This window comes from Geotrypetes seraphini, chromosome 14, assembly GCF_902459505.1.
Source record: "Geotrypetes seraphini chromosome 14, aGeoSer1.1, whole genome shotgun sequence".
NCBI classification, from domain to species: domain Eukaryota; kingdom Metazoa; phylum Chordata; class Amphibia; order Gymnophiona; family Dermophiidae; genus Geotrypetes; species Geotrypetes seraphini.
In genome coordinates this window covers 23,446,790-23,464,417 of record NC_047097.1, presented here as the reverse complement: position 1 = coordinate 23,464,417, position 17,628 = coordinate 23,446,790, and the positions used below count along the sequence as shown (strand labels likewise).

The following is a 17,628-nucleotide window of genomic DNA, read 5'->3' as shown; positions in this document are numbered from 1 at the left end:
GCGGAGAGGTGGGCCCACCAGAAGAGGAGCGACGGAGCCGGACGAAGAGGCGGAGAGGTGGGCCCACCAGAAGAGGAGCGACGGAGCTGGACGGAGAGGTGGGCCCACCAGAAGAGGAGGAAGAGTGGTGGTGGAGGTGAGAGGAAGAGGAGGAGGAGGAGTGGTGGTGAGAGAGAGAAGGAGGAGGGGTTATGCTGCTTTTAATAATATTATTGCTGCCTCTCCCCCCTCTGGCACCTGTTAGAGACAGCTCTTAGAGCTGATTCAGCTGTAATAGAGGAGAGCTGTCTCTAACGGTGCCAGAGGGGGGAGAGGCAGCAATAATATTATTAAAAGCAGCATAACCCCTCCTCCTTCTCTCTCTCACCACCACTCCTCCTCCTCCTCTTCCTCTCACCTCCACCACCACTCTTCCTCCTCTTCTGGTGGGCCCACCTCTCCGCCTCTTCGTCCGGCTCCGTCGCTCCTCTTCTGGTGGGCCCACTTCTCCGCCTCTTCGTCCGGCTCGCTCCTCTTCTGGTGGGCCCACCTCTCCGCCTCTTTGTCCGGCTCCGTCGCTCCTCTTCTGGTGGGCCCACCTCTCCGCCTCTTCGTCCGGCTCTCCTCTTCTGGTGGCTCCTCCCTTGGCCTCTACTCTGCTGCTACTCCTCCCTCAGCCTCTACTCTGCTGCTACTCCTCCCTCCCCCTGAGGCTTGAACCCTTAGGGGGTCTTGTTAAGCCTCCTTTACCCTCTCCCTACACTGCTCTCCACTCTGGCCCCTAGGGGGTCTTGTTACTCCTCCTCCTGCTCTGGCTACCTCCCCTGGCCCCACCCAGTCCTCCTTACTTGGGAGAAGTAACTACCCTTAGGGGGTCTTGTTACTCCTCCTCCTGCTCTGGTCTCCTCCCCTGGCCCCACCCAGTATACACCCCCCCCTCCTACTTACTCCTCCTCCTGCTCTGGCTAACTCCCCTGGCCCCACCGAGTCCTCCTTACTTGGGAGCAGTAACTACCCTTAGGGGGTCTTGTTACTCCTCCTCCTCCTCCTCTGGTCTCCTCCCCTGGCCACACCCAGTCCTCCTTACTTGGGAGCAGTAACTACCCTTAGGGGGTCTTGTTACTCCTCCTCCTCCTCCTGCTCTGGCCTCCTCCCCTGGCCCCACCCAGTATACACCCCCCCCTCCTTATTTACTTGGGATCAGTAACCACCCTTAGGGGGTCTTGTTACTAACCCAGTACTTGCCCCGAGCTGAGGCTTGAACCCTTATGGGGCCTTGCTACTAACCCAGCACTCTACCGTTGAGCCAGCTGAGGTTTCACATCTATAGCTTTTCGGAACTTCTATTTATCCTTATAAGCTCAAAACATAGTCGATGAAAAATTCATCATTTAGATCCTACTCCTTAGATGAGACTCGAACCCTCAGCCTCCAGTTACTAACCCGGCACTCAACCCTCGAGCCATCCGAGCTTTCACATTGAGAGCTTTTCGGAACTTCTATTTATCCATATCAGCTCAAAACCTAGTTGACGAAAAATTCATCATTTAGTTCCTACTCCTTAGCTGAGGTTCGAACCCTTAGCCTCCAGTTACTAACCCGGCACTCAACCCTCGAGCCATCCGAGCTTTCACATTGAGAGCTTTTCGGAACTTCTATTTATCCATATCAGCTCAAAACCTAGTCGACGAAAAATTCATCATTTAGTTCCTACTCCTTAGCTGAGGTTCGAACCCTTAGCCTCCAGTTACTAACCCGGCACTCAACCCTCGAGCCATCCGAGCTTTCACATTGAGAGCTTTTCGGAACTTCTATTTATCCATATCAGCTCAAAACCTAGTCGACGAAAAATTCATCATTTAGTTCCTACTCCTTAGCTGAGGCTCGAACCCTTAGCCTCCAGTTACTAACCCGGCACTCAACCCTCGAGCCATCCGAGCTTTCACATTGAGAGCTTTTCGGAACTTCTATTTATCCATATCAGCTCAAAACCTAGTCGACGAAAAATTCATCATTTAGTTCCTACTCCTTAGATGAGACTCGAACCCTCAGCCTCCAGTTACTAACCCGACACTCAACCCTCGAGCCATCCGAGCTTTCACATTGAGAGCTTTTCGGAACTTCTATTTATCCATATAAGCTCAAAACCTAGTCGACGAAAAATTCATCATTTAGATCCTACTCCTTAGATGAGACTCGAACCCTCAGCCTCCAGTTACTAACCCGGCACTCAACCCTAGAGCCATGCGAGCTTTCACATTGAGAGCTTTTCGGAACTTCTATTTATCCATATCAGCTCAAAACCTAGTCGACGAAAAATTCATCATTTAGATCCTACTCCTTAGATGAGACTCGAACCCTCAGCCTCCAGTTACTAACCCAGTACTCAACCCTCGAGCCATCCGAGCTTTCACATTGAGAGCTTTTCGGAACTTCTATTTATCCATATCAGCTCAAAACCTAGTCGACGAAAAATTCATCATTTAGATCTTACTCCTTAGATGAGACTCAAACCCTCAGTCTCCAGTTACTAACCCGGCACTCAATCCTAGAGCCATGCGAGCTTTTACAGTGAGAGTTTTTCGGAACTTCTATTTAGCCATATCAGCTCAAAACCTAGTCCCCAAAACTTAATGAAGCACCCGATACATTTCCAGTGATAGGAGATGAAGGAGTAGGCTTAGATGCCAAAACTAAGTGTCTCTCAATAGGGCCTGGGAGAGTTGTTGTATTAGTTGGTAATAATTTAGGATTTACCTTACGTTTCCCCATACTCACAACATGAACAAAAAAATAGGCAAATTTCTCAAACCGTTTTCTCTACTGCAACGGAACTCCATCAGGACTCCAAAGGGGCGTGTGCCATAAGGCATGCCCCTTTGTCCATGCCCTGCGGCCACGCCACAGGAAGTGGCAAGTTCTTAACTCCGATGTAGCCCTGCCCCTTGAAATCAGCACGGGGAAGTCAGGAACAGCTGACAGGATGAAAAAAGCTACAAAGCCACCGGGTCTCTCCTCTCTCCCAGGCAGAAGTGCCTCCTCACTCTCCAACAGCCACAGGAAGTGGCAAGTTCTTAACTCCGATGTAGCCCCGCCCCTTTAAATCAGCACGGGGAAGTCAGGAACAGCTGACAGAATGAAAAAAGCTGCAAAGCCACCGGGTCTCTCCTCTCTCCCAGGCAGAAGTGCCTCCTCACTCTCCAACAGCCACAGGAAGTGGCAAGTTCTTAACTCCGATGTAGCCCCGCCCCTTGAAATCATGGGGAAGTCAGGAACAGCTGACAGGATGAGAAAAGCTGCAAAGCCACCGGGTCTCTCCTCTCTCCCAGGCAGAAGTGCCTCCTCACTCTCCAACAGCCACAGGAAGTGGCAAGTTCTTAACTCCGATGTAGCCCCGCCCCTTTTGATTTGGCTTTAAAATAACTGGAAAGCCCTGAGCTATGAGAGAATTTGTTGGTCTCAGGCTCTGGTTGTCTTCTGATGACTTGCTTGCCAGGGTCTCCTTCTTTCTTCTTTCTCCCTGCTAACCATCCATCTTCCATCTCTGTCCTCCCCTTCCGTTTCTCTTCCCTTCCCAGGAGATCTGGCATCTTTCCTTTTTTCATCTGCCTCCACAGATCCACCTTTTCTTAACTACCCTTTCATCCAGCATCTCTCCTTCCTTCCCCACCACCCCAGGGTCCACCATCTCTCCCTTTCTGTTCCTTCCCTCCCTAAATCCCATTGTCCATCATCTCTCTCCCTCGCTCCCTCTCCTCTATTTTCAGATCCATTTCTTCCTCCCCAAACTCCAGCATATGCACATCTCTTTGAACCCCCCCTTCCCTCCCTCTGTGTACTTCTATACCAGGGCCCCCCTCCCATGAAGGTCTGTCCCCCATTGAAGGTCTGTCCCCCTTTGAAGGCCTGTTCCCCCCCTGAAGGCCTGCTTGTCCCCCCCCTTGAAGACCTGTTCCCCTTTGAAGGCCTGCCTCCCCCCTTGAAGGCTTGTCCCCCCCCCCCTTGAAGGCCTATCCCCCCTTGAAAGCCTATCCTACCCCTGAAGGCCTGCCTGTCCCTCGTAAAGGCCTGTCCCCCCCCCCTTGTATACCTGTCCCCCCCCCTTGAAGGCTTGTCCCCCCCTCAAAAGTCTATCCCACCCTTTTGAAGGCCTGCCTGCCTGTCCCCCCCCCCCTCCCCGGTGTCCGGCTTCCACCCCCCTGGCCTCCCCGCATTGTTTACCTTCCAGCCAGAAGAGCCTGCAAGCAAGATTGCAGTGTTAGCGATCTTAGTACCGCTTCGGAGCTGGTTCCTCCGTCGCGGTCCTGCCTCTTCTCTGACGTCAGAGAAAGGGGTGGGACATTCCTCGCTCCTGCTTTAGGGGGCGAAGGGGGAGGGTCAGATGAATCGGGAAGCCGTTTTTTTTTTTGTTTTTTTTTGAACCGATTCGAATCGATTCACCCGAAGTGAATTGGTGAACCGATTCGAATCGTGAATCGGGTAGCACTACTGCATACTGAGTATATATTGTAAAAACTCAATAACTGCGGATGGGCCGATGCTATGTTTTCCCAACCTCTGGGCCAGCGAGGCTTTCTCACTAGGAACTTTTCGGAACTTCTCCATGTCCTCTTCTGGGCTTAAGAGCGCTGCAGAATAGAGAAGAATATGTAGAGAAAGACCAGTTCTCAAGAGCTGCTGGTGGCTCAGAGAATAAATGTCCCCGCTTAACGTGCAAGTAAGCAGGGGTTTATATCCTACTTATTTACTTTATTTAAAGACTATATTAAAATACAAGAGCCCGTAAGTTGCTCTCTTATAAATGAATGACATTTTCTAACATATAATAAAAAGTTTAATGGATTTAGAAGTTTGAGTAGATCTCTAGTTTAATCCTGTCAGGTGACATATCTCATCTTTCCCCCCAATACACAGCCAGTGTCTCATGTCTGATTGCTGTTGAATGCATTCAGTGGAAAGGCTCTGTACGGTGCCTGATTTTCATGGGACAGGGAAGGAATCCTCCAGGTCTGATCCGTCAAAGAGATCGCTGCGGCACTGACGGTCCTGAGGCTTCAGATACAATCCTGAGCAGATAGGAGATTTCAGGTGCTGGAGATTGGATTTTATCTCTCCTTCCTGTGATTCACAGGAGAGAAGATTGAGGAAACAGAGACGGTGTTAGGATGAGAACCTTCTTTATTCACAAACATGATGCAGAGACAGGTGTAAATTAGATTTGTGTGCTATTGGAGATATATACAAACATCTCTATAGAGCAGGTGTATCAATAGTCCCTCTTTGATGGGCCGCAATCCAGTCGGGTTTTTAGGATTTCCCCAATGAATATGCATGAATATGCATACAAAGAAAGAAGTGCATGCAAATATATCTCATGCATATTCATTGGGGAAATCCTGAAAACCTGACTGGATTGTGGGCCTCGAGGAGGGACTTTGACACCTGTGCTATAGAGGAAACTAACCCACAATGCATAAACAGTAAAAACCTCGGTTTGCGAGCATAATTCGTTCCGAAACCATGCTTGTAATCCAAAACACTTGTATATCGAAGCGGATTTCCCCATAAGAATAATGGAAACTCAAGACGATTCATTCCACAACCTGAAAACTTTAATACAAAATACCATATGTACTCGTATTGCAAGACCTCGCTCGTTAGAACAGTCGCTACACTCCCGCAATGTCGGAGAGAGAAGAACCATCGGCTCAGTTGTGAGGATGTGATGTGTGCATACTATATGTACTTGTATTGCAAGACATTGTTTGTTTATCAAGTTAAAATTTAATAAAATATTTTGCTTGTCTTACTTCTACTTCCACCCTTCACATACAAAAAAAACTATGATGCACAGCCAAGCCCCACAAGACCGCTGCATCTACTCTGACCCAAGAGACAAACACCTCAAAATCCTGACTTAATCCTTCAAACGAAACAACCCAAAGAGGGAGCGTCCCTTACAGTGACATACAATCCAGAGCTGGAAAGACTGAGAAGAATCAGAAAAGATCTCAAGCCGCTACTCCAGGAGGATGAATGACCGAGGGGCCGATTCTCACTCGGTGCTTTAGCAAATAGCGCTGGATCCATAATATAGTAACATAGTAAATGAAAGCAGATAAAGACCCAAATGGTCCATCCAGCCTGCCCAACCGTACATGCTCCATAAAGTAAAATAGCTCCTCAAAACTGAATACTAATAGCATGCAAATTATATGTGCACTGTGAACTAAAAGTACAGGGGGGGAGGGAGGTGGAGGGAAGATATGGCCAGACAAACTGGAAGTGAAGCACATATCAGTGTCATTCTTCTGCACCGGGAAGGGGTAAATACACGTGGATCTCATCCGCTACGTCCTTAAAATCTTCATTTATTGACCGATGAGGTTTCATATTTCGTGTGTGCAGGTCTGCGTTTTAGCCCTTCATTCCACCGCTGTATCTGTCGCCGTTTCTCGCCCCACGGATCTGTGGCGACAGTCTGACGGACCCTAATGCTTCTTCCTCCCTATGCTGAGACTAATGTGGCAAAAACCAGACAGGATCTGGGTTCCCTATAACATCATAAATCATAAAATTATACTGTTGTCACCCCCCCCCCCCCACACACACACACCTCCACGGATTGTCCTTTCATGTCTTTCCCCCCACCCCCACCCCCCAATTCACTCCTGACTTTCCCCTTTATTTATTTTATTTATTTATTTATTTGTTTAGATTTTTATCCCGTCCTCCCAGTAGCTCAGAACGGTTTACAAGTAAACATTCACAATGGAGTGAATTGGACATACAAGATTATACAGTAGATTTAAATACTTGGACATACAAGACTGTGCAGCAGTGTAAATATAGGGACTATACAGCAAATTAAGAACAGTAGTTTAAATATAAGTAGTTTAGTTTAGATACAAGTTATTTGAGTATAGGCTGAGAGTGGACTATACAGAAATTTTTGGCAGAAGATTAGAATGGAGAAAGAAGTGTAGAGGTGGGGTTTAAGGGGTTGGGTGTAGACTGAGGGTGACCTTTAGTTGAAGAGGAGGGTCTTTACCATTTTCCAGAATGTCATTAGTGAGTTCTGTAGTCTGAGTTGAGGGGGAAGTTGGTTCCAGAGTTGGGGAATGAAGTGGCTGTAGGAGCGTTTGCGGGCGGTTTCTGAGAGGAGGGACCTTCCGGGGGGAATGCATAGGCGTATCTCCGTTTCTGAGCGGAGGGTGCTGGTGGGGATGTAGATGGGTAGCTTGGATTTTATGTAGGAGGGGGTGGTGGCATAAATTATTTTGTGTGCTATTGCCAGGGCCTTGAATGCACAGCGTATGGTTAATTGGAGCCAGTGTTCAGCGCGGAGTGCTGGGGAGATGGGATCATGGTAGTTGAGGCTGTGTAGGAGGCGGATAGCTGCATTTTGGACCCGTTGGAGGCGATTGAGATCTTTTTTGGTTATTCCATTAAACAGGGAGTTGCAGTAATCCATTCTGGAGAGGACATATGCGTTGAGGAGTTGGGCTAGGTCAGGTGTGGAGATGTAGGGTTTGATCCTTCTCAGTTGGCGGAGTGTAGTAGAAGGAGGTAGAGACTACTTGGGATATGTGGAGGGATAGGGATAGGTGTCAGTCTAAGGTTACTCCTAGGCTGCGTACTTGATCTGTTGCCGTTAGTAGAGTGGAGTCCCATGATAGTGTTGGGCGTGTGTATTTGGTGTTTTTGTTCCTGATCCATAAGAGTTCGGTTTTAGAGGCGTTCAGTTGTAGTTTGTTGTTTGTCATCCAGGTTTTCATGTCAGAGAGGCAGTGTTGGAGGTTAGCAATTTGGGATGATCGGTTTTCGCCTAGTGGGAGGAGCAGCTGGATGTCATCGGCATAGGAGTGGATTTTAATGTTGTACTTTTGCGCTATATCAATGACAGGTCTGATGTAGAGGTTGAATAGGAGGGGGGATAGAAGGGCACCTGTCACTAGCGCACATTTGTGTTTCAAATATATAATGAACACAAATCATTTGCTCATGTCTGAATATCCAAGAAAAGATTTTCCCTTTATCCTCCAGCAAGACAATCTCCTTCACATTTCTAACAAGATAGTGTCCTGACCCCTGAGCTTATATTCCCACCCCAGCCCCCACCCCCCCCCCAGGAAGAGGATGGTTTAATGGAAAAGTCTCTTTATTATCCCCCCCCCCCCCCCACCTTGCAAGAAAACCTCCCCAGTATCCTGATCTTTACTCCATTCCCAAACTCACTTCAAGTTTCCAGGGCTGCATTGTCTAGTCAAACTCATTAGCTGGAGTCAGCAGAGGAGTTGGAATTAAAGGAGAAGAAATGCACTTCCTGCCTTTACAAAACAGCTGTCAACTTAACCAGTTCAAGGAAGTCTTGTTGGAAAGTCCTGGTTTTGAACTTATGTCCCAAGACAGAGTGGGATTTGTAGTCCCTGTTTCCTACCATTGAAATCAGCGTTGCGGGTCCCATAATGCACCAGGATAGGGTTAGAAATCCAGGACCGGCCCCAAGTTTCCTTCTTGGAACTGAGCAGTTTGGAAACTGTTATGAGGAGCTTGGTTCTGGGGTGTCAATTGCAATAATGGAGGGCTGCAAAACAGTCCGGTTTTCATGATATCTTTAGTGAATATGCATGAATATATTTGCCTACAAACAGATCACCTGCATAATCATTAGGATATCCTGAAAACCTGGCTAGTTTGTGGCCTTCCAGGACTGCAGTTGGGCTAGGAAGGGGTGAAGGGTATTGAAAAGGATTGTGGGAGAATTGTGCTGTGAAGAGCAGGAAGAGGGAGAAAAGAGATGTAAGGGGGAAGAGAGGCTGGCTGATGGAGGACAGGCTGAGAGTGGAGCTGTAGGAAGAGGAATAGGGAAGGAGTTACTTACTGGCTGGGAGTGAGAATGTAAGAAGAAACAGAAAGAATTAGATGGTCCCTGCTTGAAAGAGCTTACAATCTCTTTGTGTGTTAATGTACAGCGCTAGTGCTATAGAAATAACAAATAGTGGTAGTAACTGTAAGTGAGAGAAGGGTGAGTGAAGCTATGGAGAGAGGAAGGGGGAAAGGGAATGGAACGGGGTTACTGGTTAGGAGAGAAAATGCTGCTATAAAGAGCCAAAAGTGTCTGAAAGCTATATCAGATTTATGAATAAAGGTCTCATCCTTTTACACTGCCTCTGTTTCCTCTCCCGTGATTCACAGGAAGGGGTGATATAATCCGTTTCTCCAGCACCTGAAATCTATCTGCTCAGGGCTGGCTCTGAATGGATCAGACCTGAAGGATTTACTGCCCTATGAAAAGCTGGTATTGTACTGAGATCCCACCAATCCCTTTCCACTGAATGCATTCGACAGAAACCAGACATGAGACATAGAGAGTTGTGCGGGGACAGAAATCCCACCCGTCCCACCCATCCCCGGGAGGAATTCCTCCGTCCCCACCCGTCCCTATAAATTTCAGAAATAGTTATTTCTTTTAATTATGGTATTGAATTAAAGGCTCTGGTAGAGACCCATTTTCAAATAAGCAAAGACACTTTATTAATTGGGAAATATTAATTGGGAAGAATACATACTTTGTAAATGGGTTTCTACCAGAGCCTCTAATGTAAATATAAAATATAAATACTCAGCTGATGAGGACCTCCAAGCTATGTCAGCTGAGGACTTCCTCTGAAGGTGGCCGGGGCTCCCTTTAGCCAAGCTTGGCAGGCAGCAGTAGCGTCCCTGAGTCACAGATGCTGGCACCTCAGTGGCTCATGGATGCTGCCAGTGGCTGCTGCTGCACTTAGTGGAGGGGAGTTCTGGCTATCTTTAGAAGAGGTCCTCTGCTCACAGTGCTTGGGGATCACCACCAGCCACAGCCAGGGGTCAGCAAGTACTTCAACTACATTGTAGAAATAAAACCAGAAAAGCATTTCCTTTTCTTTTGAACACAATACAAAGACACTATATACATTTCCCAAAGCTAACATTTTTATTTTTGTTTGACTGGAGAATTATTTTTCCAGCAAGTTGGTCCCAGTTTCTTTTTTTCCGCTTTCCCATCCTCTGCAAATTCTTCAGTTGCTGTCCATTGGTTCCTCCTAGCATGGTCCTGCATTTATCCCTCTCTCATCGCCCAGACCATGTGCAGCATTTTTTCGCCCCTACCCACCAGCCCCATGCCCAACATTATCCCTCCATTCCCTTCACCACTATGTCCAAAATTCCTCCCTCTTGCATCCCTTTCAATCTGTCCCACTGTTCCCTTTCCACCACATTTCTCCCTCTCATCTTTCACTTCCCTATCTGTACCTCCCTCCCTCTGACCAAAAGTTCTCCACTTTCTTCCATTCCCCGTGTACACCATCTTTCTTTCCCTCTCCTTTTTTTACGCTCCCAACCCCAACTACCAACTTACCCAGTTTGAACAGGTTTGACCTTGAGTGCTATCAGCCTATCTTGAGATATTATATATATTCATATCTCCAAACACAAAGGAAACATTGAACTAATGTGCCCTCCACCTTTCTGAAAACATGTGAATTTCTTCTAAAGTTTGACAATATTTCCACAATGCTACAAAATAAATCATGTTTATTCATGCCTTTAATAAATCTTAATCTTCCGGTTTCTCACAGTGACTATGTCAGCTGAACAACTCACGGGCCAGCCCTATTGGTAGTGGCTGAACCGAGGGAAATCTTTAGGCCTGTTTACTAAACTGCAGGAAGCAGTAAAGGGGCAATTCTATAAAGAGCGGTAAAACATAGGTGCCCAAAATCTATGCACTAAAATAGTATTTTATAATGGCATTGAGACACTCAGATTCTGTACCTGAACAGAGCCTAAATTGAGATTAGGGTACCTAACTTTAGGTGCTAAAATTTACACCAGTGACTCCCGCATATCCACAATGAATATGTATGAGTAGGTAGGTAGGTAGGTAGGGTGGACCCCCCCCCCTAGGCTCGCCCCATCGTGCTCCAGTTCCGCCCCCAATCCTGCTTTCCTAGACCCAACTCCAGCCGCCAGGTGAGAAAGCAAGCAAGCAAATCCCATCCACTGTCCTAGATAAAACCCTTCTCCAAGTAATTTATGTGAATTTTGCTGGCCAAGTAAAACCATACAGGAAACTTATCAGATGCTTGCCTAATGATGGCAGGTGCCCAAACAGTGTCTGTTCTACCTTCAAGGCACAATAACCAAAGGTCAAGTACCAGATGAGCCGAACAGAGACTAAACTTGCAGTACTTTTTTTTTTTTTAAATCTAGAGAGGTATTGGGAACACTGGCACTCATGAAGTATAACGGTCAGGAAAATGCAAAGAAAGACACTATAGCTAATAGAAAAGATTAAACTTAGATATGTAAGGCATATCAAAATCCCTAGATGTCCCTAAAATAAGAGATCCTCAATATTACTAAACTTAGAATATTTCCCTGTATCCAGAAGTATCTGGCATAGTAACCTAGAATAGAATGAGGGCTAAAGTTTTGACATCTATTTTACCTGGCCCCATGGATAGACACCTTGTAGCAACTGGTGTGACTGGTCAAAATGTGAACACTGACTCTTTTTCAGGGGCATCATTCAGCCCTTTAGAGCATGCGCCACCTCCTTCTCCAAATACAGCTCGAGGTAACAGTGACTCAATGACTGGGTCTACTTCTCTTCTGACAGGTTCACCTGCGCAATTAGCATCCTCCCTATGGACCTTTGGGGAGATGCCTAAGGCTCTATCTCTTCACAATAAGGCCTTACTAGCACAGAAGTCCCGGGAAGAGCCTCAGGATGCTTCCTTATAAGATTTGTGGGCAATTAATACTACCGTGGAAGGGTTATTGCAGTCAGTGGTAAATTGAAATATTACATTTTCAGAAGAAGTAGTGCATAAATTAGAAAATGTGGATGATAATTTGAAAGGTCTGGAGAAATATATTGTAATAACTGAATCCCAAATTACAACTTTGCAAGCAGTTTCATCTTCATCTGTTACAGATTTACATTTTATTCATACTCGATTTGAACTCATGGAAAACATGTTGAGGGCAAAGAAACTACACCTACTCAATTTTCCAAAAACTTAATTTGTTAACATCAGATATTTGTTACATAACTATTTTAAAGAAGTTTTGAAATTGACTGACACAGAAACTTTGTCCATAACAAATTCTTACTATATCCCACAGCAGAAAAAGATTTCTGCTGATCTGGGAACAGATCAATTAGAACCAATAGAATTTGATCTGATGGGTTTCCTGGAAGATTCACAGGACACAATACATAAAAGATCAACCCTACTCGTGACATGTGTAAGGGAAAGAGATAAATCTTTAATAATGAAAGCATATTATCAAAACTAACATGTAAAAGGCTGTGGAGATAGAGTTTCCATTTTTCCAGATGGCACCAGGGCAACTCAGTTGAAAAGGAAGGCTTTTTTGGATCTGAAACCTACAGTATTAGCCTTGGAAGCTACATTCTAGCTTAAGTTTCCATGTAAATGGATCTTGAAATGTAAAGATTGTAAACATACATTTTGGGATTCAATACAGCTTGAACAATTTTTGCAATTGCATGAAACTAAAAAGTAATATCCATCGGACTTCAATAGGAAAGCACCATTGATAGTTGATTTGTTCAATCATGATTATGTTTTAATTTTCTTGCTGATCAGGTTACTTTCCCATTATGTGGACTAGAGGATTTGTAATAAGGAACTTTATTTTATTTTAATTTTTTTTTTATTTCCATGTAATATCCTTTCCTTGTTATTATATGTAGTAATAATAATGTTTAAAAACTCAATGAATAAAAAACAACAACAACCTAGAATTGAATGCACTAAGATTGTAGAATAAATGCAAAGTGATACTCCTAAGAAACCCAAATATGTGTAATAGATAAACATGACCCAATGAATATGCATTGAAAGCAATGCATGCACATAGATCTCATCCCTATTCATTGGGGAAATCCTGAAAACCTGACTGGATTGCGGCCCTCAAGGAGGGACTTTGAGACCCCTGGTGTAGGTGTATTTTTTGGGATTAAAGTAATCATAAATCAAGTGTTTATCATAATACAGGCTTGTTAAATTATATATATATATATATATATATATATATATAAAAAGGAAAAGCACAACAGTTGCACAATTAAGAGAAAAATGTGAAAATCCAGATAAATTACATAACTAACGTTAACACCTAAACAAAGCAAAATTTCTTAACAAGAATGCATCATAAAACATATGACAACAATTGACAATATAAAACCAAGGAAAATGTAAAGGAAAGTGTGGATTGGCTGGTAACTTGTGCAAACTCTTCTGACAGTAGATTTGCAACAGTCTCTCAAAATCAGGAGTTAGCCACAGTCATTAGCTTGATGTCTTGTGAAGCTTTAAAGGTATGTATGTTTCCTTTTGATTGGAAGTCAAACCTGTTCACATCATCACTGGTTTATAAAAAAAAACTTCGTATACATATCAATAAATAAATAATTTCCATTCATACAGAATCAAATATTTTCAAAAGTTTCTTCAATATAAGTAGGTAAGCAAAGTTCAATGCATTAGATCGTGTCAAAAAAGTGACCAGAATCCCAAACTAACTAAAATATTAGCGAGGGCTACAGCTCAACTTCACTTGTATAAACGGTTGTGGAGGCGTAGGGCATAGAATCACAGTAGAAGAGAAAAAAAATGCACTCATCTGAAGGTGTAGTCCCGGTCTTTCACAACTGAGGTTTATTTTTCTCCGTTGTATTATGATTTTTCATACAGTTGGTGTTTTGTCAACAGTTCGTGTATATGTGGCATGAATGACTCCCTGCTATTAAATATCACCTACAATACATTTTTGATACATATTTACTGATTATATACGATTGTATTCCTTAATATATTTAGTTGTACAATCCTTTTGATTGGAGTCATAACAGGGCAGAGAAATATGACTGTCCATAGATTTCACGTATGCAGTCTGGAAAGGTCCCCTGTCTGCCTGATGCAATCTGCAGACCTCATCTTCTACCATCTACAACATAATCAGAGGCAAAACCACATTAATACAATTTCCAAATGACCAACTATTAAATTGCAAATTCATTAATATCTAAAGGAGAAAATTAAACTTTCTATTTGAATGAACTACTGTCACTGTAGAAGGTTCCTGTTCCAAAGAGCTTACCTGTCAAAAGATAAGTTTAATCTAACACTATGCTCAGTGTCAACCCTGCCATACAGTTGATAATTGTCAGCATGTTCTGTTGGCTTAACCAGTGTCAGCAAAAGCCTATGGAAGATTACATCCATCATATCTAATCTTGGGCATACCTAGATTACATCTAGGTTATCAGTATTTAAGAGTAACAAACAAAAGACCTCGGCAGAAGCCTAAGGGTCAACAGACATGATAAGATGTACTAAGGTAGTTAGGGAAGAAAAAGACCCCAGCTACAGAATCTAGATATTTTACAGTAACTCCAATTTATGAGGGACATTTCACATCTTATTTACCAGTATTTCAACCAATTTACAGAAAGACATGGTTACATAACATCTATTATTGTTATTTTCTAAATATTATAAAAAATAAGAGGTTAAAATCCTTATCCTCTTCTCTAGAGCTTTTGACCATCTCCTCTTCGCTAAATTCTCTTCAGACCCATCCATCGGTCACACCCAAGAAAAAGACGCATTCATGCAGGCAGACAGTCAGTCCTTTCTCTCTCACACACAGAAGCAGTCTCTAAATCCACTCTGTATTCATAAAACTCAGCATATTTCTGATGTATTTTTTCTTATAAGCATGGTATCTCTATTGGAATAAATCTTTTTCTGCACAAAATATTCTTTCACTGTTAGCTATCATTGACACTGTTTTCACTTCCAATCATTCACGTGAGACGCCACACTTTTTTTGAGACGGTTTGACACGCGACTTTCTTATTTCAAAACGAGTTGCGTCCACGTTTCAAGCAGCTACTCATTTGTTTTATGATTCTTAAGACTCCTGAGGCAGGCCTGTTGGCCGAAACATGTACATGTCGAGTCATTGAATCATTGATTGTACCATCATGACATTGGAAGAATTCAAGATTTGTACATCTACAGATAAGTTTGTGGACACTTTTTTAGTGCACATCTGTCTTTTTGGATAATTCCACTTTTCTTACCTTTGGCCTTTTCGAGTAGTACCATGTCCTTCTTCATGTATGGCGACCAGTGCTAGATGCAGTATTCCAGGTGAGGGCGTACCATAGCCCGGTACAGCAGCATGATAACCTTCTCCGTTCTGTCCGTAATCTCCTTCTTGATCATTCTGTATGTTTAAGTGAGAAGCAAGATAAGACTCCTAAGGATTTATGACATAGACAAGTAACTAGAACTTGCACATACAATCACACACATACACACAAAAAAAACCCATTTAAATCTTGTTTCTGATTACTTTGAGCTCTGTTTCACTCATTAAAGCATTGAATTGCAAAGATCTCTCTACACCTTTAGTTTAAACAGGCTATTTCTAAGGTAACACATCTAGAATTTGACTCGTGCAAACTCTCAGAACCTTGAAATGCGTTGAATGCTTGAAAGGATGGGGTAAATCTATTAGTACATCCCTTTAACAGGCAGCTTAATGAAAAATATACCTGAAATAAAACAATTTTTATTCCTCGCTCCTCTTGCTCTCCACACTTTTTCTTTTTTTTTTTTTTTCCAAAAGTGTACAAACTACTTTTAACGTTTTAGTACAGGAAGCCTATTTGTCTGGTCATGGAAAAGATATCCTAAATTATTTATTCAACTATTGTATTATCCTAATTCTGGAGAGCCAGTCCCGTATCTACTACAACAATATTTCTATCCAGCTAAATTAGCACACTATATGGTCACATAGGGCAAAAACCTACACTCTCTCCCAGATCTGCTGGAATGTTCAAAGAATGCCAGCCCTTATGGTTTAATAATTAGGGGCTATGCTGTGTACTCCACATCCCTCTAGAGCCTATAATGATCTGTAAATTAATTCCCTGTACTCTTCAGTACTTTAATTTAATTGTAATTTCTCTATCTGCCTTTATAGATTATACTTTAAAATTCCTCAACTGGCTAATGTAGTTAGAAAAATCTCACATCAGCCCCTCCCTGTTCACCACAACTGGGAATGAACCTCCTGCAGTGTCCTTGCTTTAATTCTAAGATCTATACCCAGAAAAAAGTAATCTGTCCCTTTGCCCTAATCTAATTTTTTCTTTTATATTAACATACATATACACAATGGCACATGCACTAATGCTGTAACTTTATAACTCTTATATACAGGCCTCATACAAAAACACATTATACTATCATTAGATAATATTATTCTGTGTATAATTTTACAGGTAGCAAATGAATATCATTTAATAAAATAAAGCATGCTTGTTTAAAGAATTTATACTTACAGTTGGCTGGCCATGCCTTCCATAACATGCTTTCATAGTTCATACTTTTATTAAAATTTGATAAAACGTGTCTCCTGGAATACAAAGTGTTGTACATTAAAAATGTAAATATGAGTAGGAAACAAACAATGAATAATAAACATAGAACTTCCAAGAATGACATACTTGGTTGGGGTTAAGACATGAGAACAATAGAAAAAAAACGGAGGAACTACAATTTATTAAGAAAAAGCACATAAAAGGGAGGAACAGTAGGGAAGATGTGACAGGTCAAGATACAATTTTAGCCTCTGTGTCCCTGGGATATTTACAATAGCTTTTCATACATACAAATTCAACAATTCAGCCTTCATGGGATACTCGTCGCCTAGTTTGACAAATTCAGCAGTGCAGCCTTCCATGGGATACCTCTGCACTACCAGTTTTATTTTTGTTTTTATTGCATCACCAGAGCCAACTGTAAGGACACAACATGATCACACCAAGTGCTTTTCCTCCTGCCTATATGGTTCACTCTTGAGTGGCGAATGAAATGTACATTTTTTTTGGAAGTGCACGTGAAGCCACTAAATTGGTATAGGAAACATTTTTGGCTATTAAAAGATGGTAGCTTCAGAGGTTCCAAAGAGCTTGTCAGCAATGATTTTACCATCATATTTTGGCATGTTGCCTCCAAAATCTGCTGGCATGATATCAGGATCAATCTCCTAAAAAAGGCTTCCAAGTCTTCTCCGTGGACAAAAACCTGTGGTAACATAAAATAAGCATGCGTCTCAGAGATGTGGGTGTAACATTCAAGTTTCTTCAAGTTTCTTTATTTTTGATATACCGTTTATCATACAAGTATCTAAATGGTTAACAATAAAATAAAATATAAAAATTATAAAACTTAAAATAAAAACATGGCTAAGCTAAAAGGAGGGAAGCACTTACGCATTTACGTACATGATACGAAAGGGAAACAAGGAGAGAGGAGAGTTTATAAATACATTGAGATGGAAAATAAAAATAAAGAGAGGCAAAATGGGAAAGGAAGTACAATTGGATACGGGGGGGGGGGGGGGGGTTGCATCAAAAGAAGCATATTGATTGTCATTGAGGTTTTACGAAAGAGGAACAATGGTTGTTAAAATCAGGGTTTATAAGGTATAGGCGTCTTTTAATAGGAAAGTTTTGAGTTTGATTTTAAATGTATCTAATGAGTTTTCTAAGCG

At 42.9% G+C, this 17,628-nt stretch overlaps 1 long non-coding RNA gene across 1 annotated transcript in view; it reads right to left on the bottom strand.

Annotated features, from left to right (window-relative positions):
- Positions 1–13,527: 13,527 nt before the first annotated feature.
- LOC117348703 overlaps positions 13,528–17,628 on the bottom strand; it is a 64,596-nt gene continuing 60,495 nt past the window's right edge. The window contains exons 5-8 of the long non-coding RNA XR_004537033.1: positions 17,064–17,159; positions 16,415–16,488; positions 15,143–15,288; positions 13,528–14,001 (exon numbers count right to left, since the gene is read on the bottom strand). This is a non-coding gene — a long non-coding RNA (uncharacterized LOC117348703). The remainder of the gene's footprint in view (positions 14,002–15,142; positions 15,289–16,414; positions 16,489–17,063; positions 17,160–17,628) is intronic.